The sequence below is a fragment of the Brassica rapa genome, chromosome A07, assembly GCF_000309985.2.
Source record: "Brassica rapa cultivar Chiifu-401-42 chromosome A07, CAAS_Brap_v3.01, whole genome shotgun sequence".
Taxonomy (NCBI): Eukaryota; Viridiplantae; Streptophyta; class Magnoliopsida; order Brassicales; family Brassicaceae; genus Brassica; species Brassica rapa.
This window is the reverse complement of record NC_024801.2, coordinates 24027166-24037545: the sequence shown is the minus strand read 5'-3', so window position 1 is coordinate 24037545 and position 10380 is coordinate 24027166.

Here is a 10380-nt window from a genome sequence, read left to right as displayed (position 1 = left end):
ATTTAAAACGTTGATTTTAGTAATTTTATTTATATTAAATTTATTTATATTTTTTCATTTTTATCAAATTAATAAATATAAATTTTCTTAACAGACCTTTTACTATATTTTATAATATTACTAAAATTTTATTTTATTTTATCTAAATTATCATGATTATTAAATTTTTACTTTTACAAAATTTTAATTAAAGTGCTGAAAATATATTTATGTTTTAATAAATCCTTTTCTAATCATAGAAACTAAATTCATAAAATCTTATAAAAGAAATATATAGTTATGATTTTTTGGTATAAAACCGAATAAATTGAAAAATTATAGTATATAAACCGAACCAAACCAAAGTAAATATGGTATTAATAAGGCAGCTAATTTTTATAAGCCAAAAAATGAAAAAAAAACTGAACCGAAGCCGAACTGAAATACTATTTGAACACACCTAACTACAGTAAAAATATATTTATTATAATAATTTTCCAAATATATTACAAATAAAGCACATTATAATTAATTAAGAATATTTTGTAATACATGTGCAACATTTGCTTATATATTATGTTCGGTTATAATCATATAGTGTGAATAAATATTTACATATATTTTGTCAAATTGCGTCCTTTACAGTTGGAAATTGATTTTTTCATTTCAGAATTTAAAAATAAAAACGTACATTCTGTCTAAAATATTATTTTAAGAGACAAATACATGGCAAACTGAATTACAAATCCATATCATATAAATACGTAATTTGAGTTTATTGCAATCTGAATTTCAAATGAATAAAAGTTTACAGAAATATTGTATTATATTAGAAGTTAGGGTTCTTAATAAAAAAAAAAATATAAGTGAGTTTTTTTTTTAAATAAGAAAACGTAAGTGAGTTTTAAGACTTCAAGTTCTTTTTCTTTTATTTAAATTAGTTTTTTTTCTTACTTGTGTATTTTTCATAATTGTTTTTAGCGATTAAATGGACTAAAAAATAATGGGTGACCAAAAGAAATATAATATTCATTTAAAAAAAAAAAAAATCATGGGTGCATGTGCACCCCTACTCCCTTCTATTGATTCGCTCCTGCATACTCATATGGAACTCAGTTTCGTTTCATTTAAAGAAAAGAATCGAAATACGTCCCGTTGTAACGGGTAAAACAAAAATAAACAAACAAAAAGGAAAAGAAGAGATACGTAGCATTTCGGAGTTTGACATGGGAACAAAAGCTGAGCATACGTGTAACGTGTGTGGAGGCAACGAGCACCAGCTATTTTGTATTTACCAGAAATAGGAAAAGCCATCCCAAGACCAAAGTCTCGTTTTGCTACCTCTAATCTCCACAATCTCTGTGTGATCTTTGCCACTTCGTCCTCTTCCTTTCCTATTAACTTGTCTTGTGTCGACCATAAATCTATCAAGCGTCAAACTAAGTAAAACACATACTACAATTAACACGCACGGATCTTTACCAATACATGAAAATGATTCGAACAAGTATTAAATTTGTGCGATCTGATTTATGTTCAGGACAGTAATTAAATTACTTTCCGCACTGGCACCAATGAGAACTATTCTCTTCTTCTTTTTTTTTTTATCAAAGAGAACCATTATCTTAAATTTAGAAATTTTAGGCAAGATTATCATAGCTATAAGCAAGATTACCTCAAACAATTAAGATTTGGAAGAATTTTGCATACGCCACACGACGACCTAAGAGCATTATATGCAAATAAGTACAATGTCAAAAACGTTGTTGATATGTGTCTTCCATAGTTTTTTTTTCTTTGACAAAGAGCCTTCCATAGTTATTATACAAATACTATTCCAAAATTTAGCTATTCAGTACATATTTTATGTACACATATGATAATATCTTAACATCAATGGGTTTATATAGTGTCTTACGTTAATATATTTGTAACTAACATACAATGACAACCACATACGTGTAGTCGAGTGGTACGACAGGTTTAGAAAAGTGTTAAGCATTCTCAGATTCAATTTTTACCATATTTGAATCATCTGTTTGTATGGCAAAACAACATTGTTTCTAATTCCTATTGCGAGCAATCAGGTCTGTCTGGTGTCGGTGAACAAACCCCAAGAGATTAATCGGGTTATAAGAAAAACTGCATACAATGACACATAAGATATTGCCTACAACACCAATGACACATAAGATATTGCCTACAACACCAGTTATGAAAAGAAGAAAACATTACTAAAGTGCATGCATGTAACATATTATTGTTTTTTGGTAAAATGTTAAATTTTATACTAATTTTAAATTTTTGACATCAATTACAGAAAAAACAAAAAAAAATCAGAGTAACCAAAATCTAAAACTAAGACTAAGCAATAATAGAATCCAAAAGATGGTCACAATCAACAAGAACACATCTAAGCAACTTAGGAGATCCAACGTGTAGAAACACCAATTCCAAACTTAAAGTTCGAACATTTATGTTGTTGCCACAGATTCTAAAATCTTGAGTCCTCATCTTCGTTGCCACGAGCATCACCACTCAAGGCTTCCCTCAAAACCTCAAACACGGGTAGTGCCTACAGCTTCTCCAAAAACTAACATAAAAACGTGACAACTTCGAACAACAAGTTACAGCTGTTATATGAAATCTTACATACAAGAAATGTTTCGACACAAATTGCATCCCAAACGGGAAAATTTTGATACATATCAGGTCTAATGTAACGTAGAAAAAGAAATTATCAGAAAAAAGGTTGAGATCGATGATACGTAATTACTGCGATACGAAAACATAACGTGTACCCCATCATGATTATTTCGATTTTGATCTTAGAAATTGGTTAATGTCATTATCCTAAAGATTGGTCCATGCCACTCAAAGTTTCAGTTTCTAATGTAAAATTTCTTCTTCTTGGACGGTCGATTTCAAATCGACATAGAGATAGTGCACGCCTAAAAAAATGACACTACTATTTGTTATATACTTATATATATATTAAAGTGTCTCGTCGTTTTGTAATAAGGAATTTTGTTTACAACTTTCATCTCTCTATATATGACATGCCAATGATGTGAGGTGTCTTCCTACTCCATGTTATCCTACAAATTGTGAGACCTTTTTGAGCCTCATAAACTGTAGGATATATCACACACCACATACAAAATTATTATGCCACGTACCAATAAGCAAAACCCTTGACTGTAAATCCGAGAATTATTATAGAGTAGATTATATAATATGATTACATCACTACCAGATTACTTATATGGACTTTTCTCTCTCTGCGATGTTTGTGTTTTGCAGGCTGACAGCGATAACGACTAACATAACAACAATGACCAACGAAAATTTTTTAGTTTGTTTTGTAGTCGGCACTGGTTCTTGTTTATGCTGTAGTCTTTTGTTTAATGATCGGTTTCATAAATATATTTTGAAGATTAGTGATTAAAATTTTAAACGCTAACGAAGTGAAACCGTATAAAATTTTAGATTATTGATTAGTTTTCTACAACTTATCGTTGCTGCCATTTTTGTTTAAATTGTTGTTTTACTTGATCTAAGAGCTTTTGGATAGGGTGCTTACATTGTTTTTTTACTTCAAGCTCTCTTTGTTAGAAGTTTGACCTTAATCACTTAATTTCTTAGAAGTTTTTTAAAACTTTTTACGGCCTCTTAGATGCAAAATGGTTGTGTAAGCAGATTGTGGTTGCAATCCACTTTTTAAACAAACATTTACTTTCAGTAATGATATTTAAAATTAAGCAAAAAATACTAAATGCCGCTGCTAACAACTATAAAAACCATGATTTAGTAACTACAACATGTCGTTGGCACTAGAAGTGGCAAATCCAAGTTATAGGGTGGAGCACATAACCAATTTCTTATAACAAAAAGCTTAGCTTATATGTATTTGAACAAACTTAGACTAATTATTAATGGAAAAAAAATTAGGGTGGGGCACATGCCACACCCTCTGGGTCCGCCCGTTGATGTCAGCACCAACTACAATGTGAACATAATCTGTACTTTTGTGATATCACAATATGCAGTTTGTAACCGGTATCACTGAATAATGTTCAAGAAAATCTCTATCACTGAACATTTTGTATTTAACGATTTCAATTGCATGGGAAGTCCTCGTGATGAACCCTTTATATTAAATTTCTCAAAAAAAAAAAACGATTTCAAATGCATGTCAATCACACTATGAAAAGTCGTCACAACCAACAGTAAAAGTTGAATATGATGTATGTATGAGCTGATGAAAGCAACGTACGTGACCTACACAGTACTCAGAAAAGGATTAGCAATACGTTCATTTTCTGTCACTTGCATAATTGCGTTAAGAAACTAGTATATTGTTTGTTTGGGTTCAAGTATTTATCTAATGAAATCCATTAAATAATTACAAAAAACATGTAAGTTGGTCCTCTGGTTCTTTCCGCCACTACAATTTGGGTTCTCTTCTTGTACCCGTCTAACGAGCTAAGCCTTGTTCTTGTCTCTAACCCGACAAATCTAACTATACGTCTCTGTTTTATTGGGCCCCCTATTTTTGCTTTATCAAAATTTGAGCCCTTAACCAAAATAATTCTCTAAATTACATCAAAATCGAATCAACTGAAATTTATTATACGTAGTACAGAAAACAAATCTAAGTATCCTACTATATAAAAGGGACTAAATTCAAGGCTTTTGAGACTATACACCTCAGCCAAAATATTCTCATCCAAAAAGAATTAAAAATAAATGTCATTTAGAAGATAATTAACTAATATAAAACTTTTGATATTTCTAAAAATTTCAAATTTGTAACTGCTAATTTATTAATAGAATCATATATCTATATTGAATTATGTTCTATTTTTAATCGTTACTTTAAGAGTAAATAAATTATTAATTTATAATATATATATAGTTTATTATAAAACTTTTGATATTTCTAAAAATTTCAAATTTGTAACTGCTAATTTATTAATAGAATCATATATCTATATTGAATTATGTTCTATTTTTAATCGTACTTTAAGAGTAAATAAATTATTAATTTATAATATATATATAGTTTATAACTTTATATTGCAGTTATAAATAAAGAGAAAATAACCGGAAAGGTGAAGAATCTCATATAAAATTATGTAATTAAAATGGTAAAATGGTGAATATGATGAAGTGAATCTAAGAAAATTTGTTGTACAAATTATGGTGCTTTCTTCGTCCACTATAATGATTTAAAATAATATATATTCATATAAATAAGTCAATATTTGTGTTTTTTTTTTTGTAAGATGTTAAGATTATCATTTTCTGAAAGGTTACACTGATCCAAAGAGATTAGTTTGTGGAGCTAACCAAACGAGGATTATAGTGTTTACTTTGGAAAAAGTAATAGGTTGAACGATAGATGGCGTGCGTGTTTTTTCACATGGAAATCTGCACATATATTAAAATTGTAAAATTTGAATCATAGAGAAAATATAGTGTATATGACTGAAGTTGATTCATTCCGAAACTAAAGATGGCTAAAATTCTTCTTTGTCAAAATGCATAGATGTGAATCTTATATGAATAGAGTTCTCAATTGCTTATAGCAGTGTAATAAATTCCGTGTGTAAAGGAAAAAAAATGTTATATAAGTGAAAACAAAAATTATGATTTTTTTCTTGTGCCTATAGGCTCTTCGCAATTTGAAGAAGAAAGAACATATTGTGTGAAAATCTTTGGCTCGGTCAAATTTTATCGAGTTGTTTATAAAACTGTTGTTATATGATTCATGTAAATTTTCAGTGTTGATTTAAAAGCCCAAGAAAACCAATCTATACTGACTTTTTGATTTTTTCTGTGATTTAAATTTAAAAAGATAAAACTTTCGATAAGTTATGTAAACTCAGAACAAGTATTTAACTTTAGAAAGCATTTACATGTTTCAAACTTATAATATATACATATATAATGTTTAAAATTATGTATATAAAACCTGTATAAAATATGCTTAAATATGTTTCTCTTCTTTAATGTGTTAATTGTACTATATATAACATTATTTTAAAATTTCAAAAAGTTTATGTCACATACAAAAACCATCAATAAAAAATATAATTCTCCATCTACAACCAGAAAAAAGAAAAACTATAAACATATAAATTTAAATTAAGAAAAACTAACATTGGAAAAACAAAAATTAATGTAAAAGAAAAAAACCGACAAATAATATTATAAATAAAATAAATTTATAAGACACAATCCGCGCGAAGCGCGGAAAAAATCTCTAGTATAACTAAGATTTACTACAATTTCTTACTGTTTGTTTACTGTTGATCAATAACTATAAGCTACTATTTATTACAGACTTAAATTATAAATAATTGAAATAAATTATATACATCACTTTACATTAAAATAATTTAAAGCTCGAATTACAGAAATGAAGCATGATGCTTAAAAAGAAAAAAACCGGGGCATCTAGCTCTGATGGTAAAGGGCTCACAGCTGTGAGTACTGTCAATTGGGTTCGATTCCCGGCCACTGCAGATTTCACATTCGGACTGCAGCGACTTTTCTTGGGTCTAGAAAACCTTTGGAAAAACTGTGTATAATAATAAAAAAAAAAAAAAAAAAACGAGAGAGTAATGTTTTTTTGTGAAACATGAAACGTGATAGAGACAAGCGGCAGAAGGAATCACGAGAGTGGAGGGAGAGATTGGCGATACCATGAAATCACACGTGATGTGGGCCGTAACGTACCATGTGTTTACGGTCCACCCTCTCTTCACGCCCATTAGACCACCATTTCTTCTTTATTCCTTTATAACAAATCTCTTTTCTAAATCTGTCAGGCACACATAAAAATATCTACTGAATTTAACGGCCGTATGAATGAGGACAATGAGAGACGGAGCCTATCCGCGTTGTACGTCATTACACTGATTTTGAAAAAGGTCGGAGATTAACGTAACTGATAAAAGATCAATAGTGTTTTTTTTTCTGTAACTGATGGAAGATCCAGAGTCGATCCTTGACAAGAGCGAGAGAAGCATGTACTTTCAGTCGTCAGAAGATTATGTATTTTACTGGCCACATTTTAACAAACATGTCTCAGTAGCATTAGTGGTAGAGTGGTCGCTAATACTGATAGTAGGTCGATGGTTCTATGCCTATCTTTAGTATTTTTAAAATAATTAAAATCAGTTAATATGTATAGACCACATTTTTATATACTGCTTCTAGTTCTATAATTGTCAAGACCGGCTTTCATAAGATCTAATGCTGGGTATAAAATCGGGTTGGATTCAGATCAGATATTTCTAAGTATTAGATATTTCAGATCTAAGAAAATTGGTACCAATCCAATATTTTATTATTTTGAATCGAATTCAATTTGATATTTTTGAGATATACGAAACCGAAAAAATAGATTTCGTTAGGATCCACTTGTTAAAATCTAAATATATATATATAAATAAATGATTTTATCCAAAATAACAGTTTAGATCAGATTTTTATATTCAAACATGTTAAAATTTTCCAAAAGTAAACAAAAATATACAAAACATCTAAAATAAATGAAATATATTTAAAAATTAACTAATATGTTTAAAAATTAAATTATAGTTTTTAATAGTTTAATTATATTAAATATTAATATAACAATATTTATACATATATATTTATGCTTTGAATATTGTTTAATATCCATAACTTTTTTAGTTATTTCATATACTATTTAGATATTTATATTAGATTAAATTTGGTTCGATACTTAATATTTGAATCAGATATAATTTGATTTAGTTGTGCATAATGAAAGTACAGTATGGTTCCTAATTTCTTTCTTCTATACTATGTTTTAAACTAAATATATTCAAACCGAATCAATCCAAACTAATTCAAAATAAATTAATATATATATTTGGATGATGTTTTTAACAAGATTTAGTTTGGAAAATAATGTGTTATTTAATAATTTTAATTAAATATAGGAGAAATTTTATGTTTACCACTTTTTATCTTTATCAACACTAAAGAGACATTTTCAAAAATATATTCTTCAGTAAGTGGCAAAAGACTCGTATACCCTTGTTCTATATGTATAATAAATTATTATTTAAAATTAAATTAAATATTTTATTTTTATTTCTATATAGCTTTTTGTAAAAAAAATTAAAATTACTCTCTTGCAAGTGTCTACGACCAAACGCTAGATGAAACCAACTTTTGAATTTAAAAAGTTCATAGTAGTTTGAAACGATTTATAACGTTTTTATTGATTGTTTCAAAACGCCAGTAACTGGTAACAACTACAAAAGTTGTGTTTGCGAATGCCAACGGGAGAACCAGTCATGTCTTTAACAGAGATCAGTGCTTTGGTTTCTATAAAAATAGGTTGTTTTCTTTTTTACGTATCATTTATGATGTTGGTTTTTTTATGTTTTGGGAATTTGTTTTTAGTCGGATTATATTTTTCTTTTTAGTGCAATATTTTCGGTGCAACCCTAAAACCAATTTGAATTATTATTATTAAATTGAAGTCAACATATACAGAACTGAATATAAACTGAATCAAACTAATTCCAGTATAATTCAGTTTGTGTTTATCAAAACTTAACTAATTAAGTTGAAATAATTACTAATGCGCACTTACAAACAATCTTTTTTTTTTTTTTTTTTGAGATTTCTTTTTTTTTTTTTGAATATAATTTTTTTTTTTTTTTTTTGAGATTTCTTACAAACAATCTTAAACAAATTTTAAATAGAAACATTAATAAATTGATAACGGTATCATGATATCGAGATGTGGAATACAAAATTGCCTTATTTTAATCGAGAACGAACCGAAGCCGAGACGGGTGAGGAGAGAACAACCACATCGATCCATAAATCCATTGCTGGTCTATTTCTATTTCTTCTCTTTTATTTATCACGGGTTTACTGTTTTACATCTTATTAATTCGCTGCAAACGAAGCTGCGGTTGGGTAAAATGAAGTGGAAAGGATTCTTGAGAAAATAAAAACAAAATAGTTTTCTTCGGCCGGTGGAGATTAGGATTTTTTATTTCTGGTATCGCACGAAGTCAAAGTAACTCAGTTGAATTCGTTCTTGTTGATGATGCTATGTTGTAATCTGGTCTTATTTTTATGTCGGTCTTGATTTTTAGCGTATTATCCTATTATACTAAAAATATTCTATATGCGAGTTCGGTGTTCAGAGTATGTTTCCAAAAAAAAGAAGCCATGTGTAGATGTACTTCGTAACTAATTGACAAATGCATCTGAATTACAAATTTGGATCTCGTGAATCATTCAGGTCAATACAGCGATTGATTGATTGTTTTATATGATTTGATAAATTAGAATGCTGAATTAAACAAAATAATGTGATAGTACTAGTAGACAATATGTACAACTCAACTCCTGAATCGAGACGCTACATCTATATACTCCATTATCGATCTTGGAATCTTTCTTATGTTCTAAATTATTTTTCTTGCGCTACCTTAATTACTGCTCTCGGTGGTTTACTATCTCCTAACACACTTTGCATCTAGTTATATTTTTGTTTGATACTATATGGTTGTGGTCACTACAGAGTAAATTATTACCCATAAATTTTAAATAACACTGGATTTCACTAAAACCAGCAGTTAACTAAAATACTATTTTCATATTTAATTTAATTATAATTAGATAGAGAAAATACAAACTTCTGTTAACTCTAAAGTTTACAAATGAAAAGTTATCTTTGTTTTTCTTTTTTTCAATTATTTTATCATCATTTTTTACATTTTTATTCTATTATATTCTCATGATACCAGTCTGAGCATATACCAATCTATATCTTTAAGTCATGTAATCTCGAGCTACAATGCAAAGATTAAACTGATTCATCAGACAACTGAATAGAGTTCGCCCTAATTAAATTCCTCTCAGGCCCAGGTTACGAGGCGCCGCCGGCGAAAGTTCAGTATGAACGGAAGCCTCTGGTGGTTTGTCTCCGACTTGGGCTCCTCTCCGTTCACTCTTGTCGTATCTCTCGGGTCACTCCTAATCACCCTGAAGAACCATGTCTCTCTTTCCGTCGATGGCCTGTTGCGCCGACGAGATCGTTACCACATTTATAGCTCCGCTTCCATGTCCCCCTCAAGCGCACCTGCGAATCTGCTACTGTTCTCATCTTTCGATCTGGTGTCCGTGACAGTTCGGTGCTCTCTCTCCCACGTGAAGCCCCAATTGTTGCAGTCGAGCTATCTTTCTCCACCATCGCAGCCGGACTCGCCAGATTTCAAGCTCAATTCCTTAGCAACTGCCAGATCTGATCTCTTATGCTCCTTTAATGGTGTTCTGTCGCAGTTCTCACGGGCATCCGGACCTCTGCATTGTCTCACTGGTGGTTCTTCCTCCAGT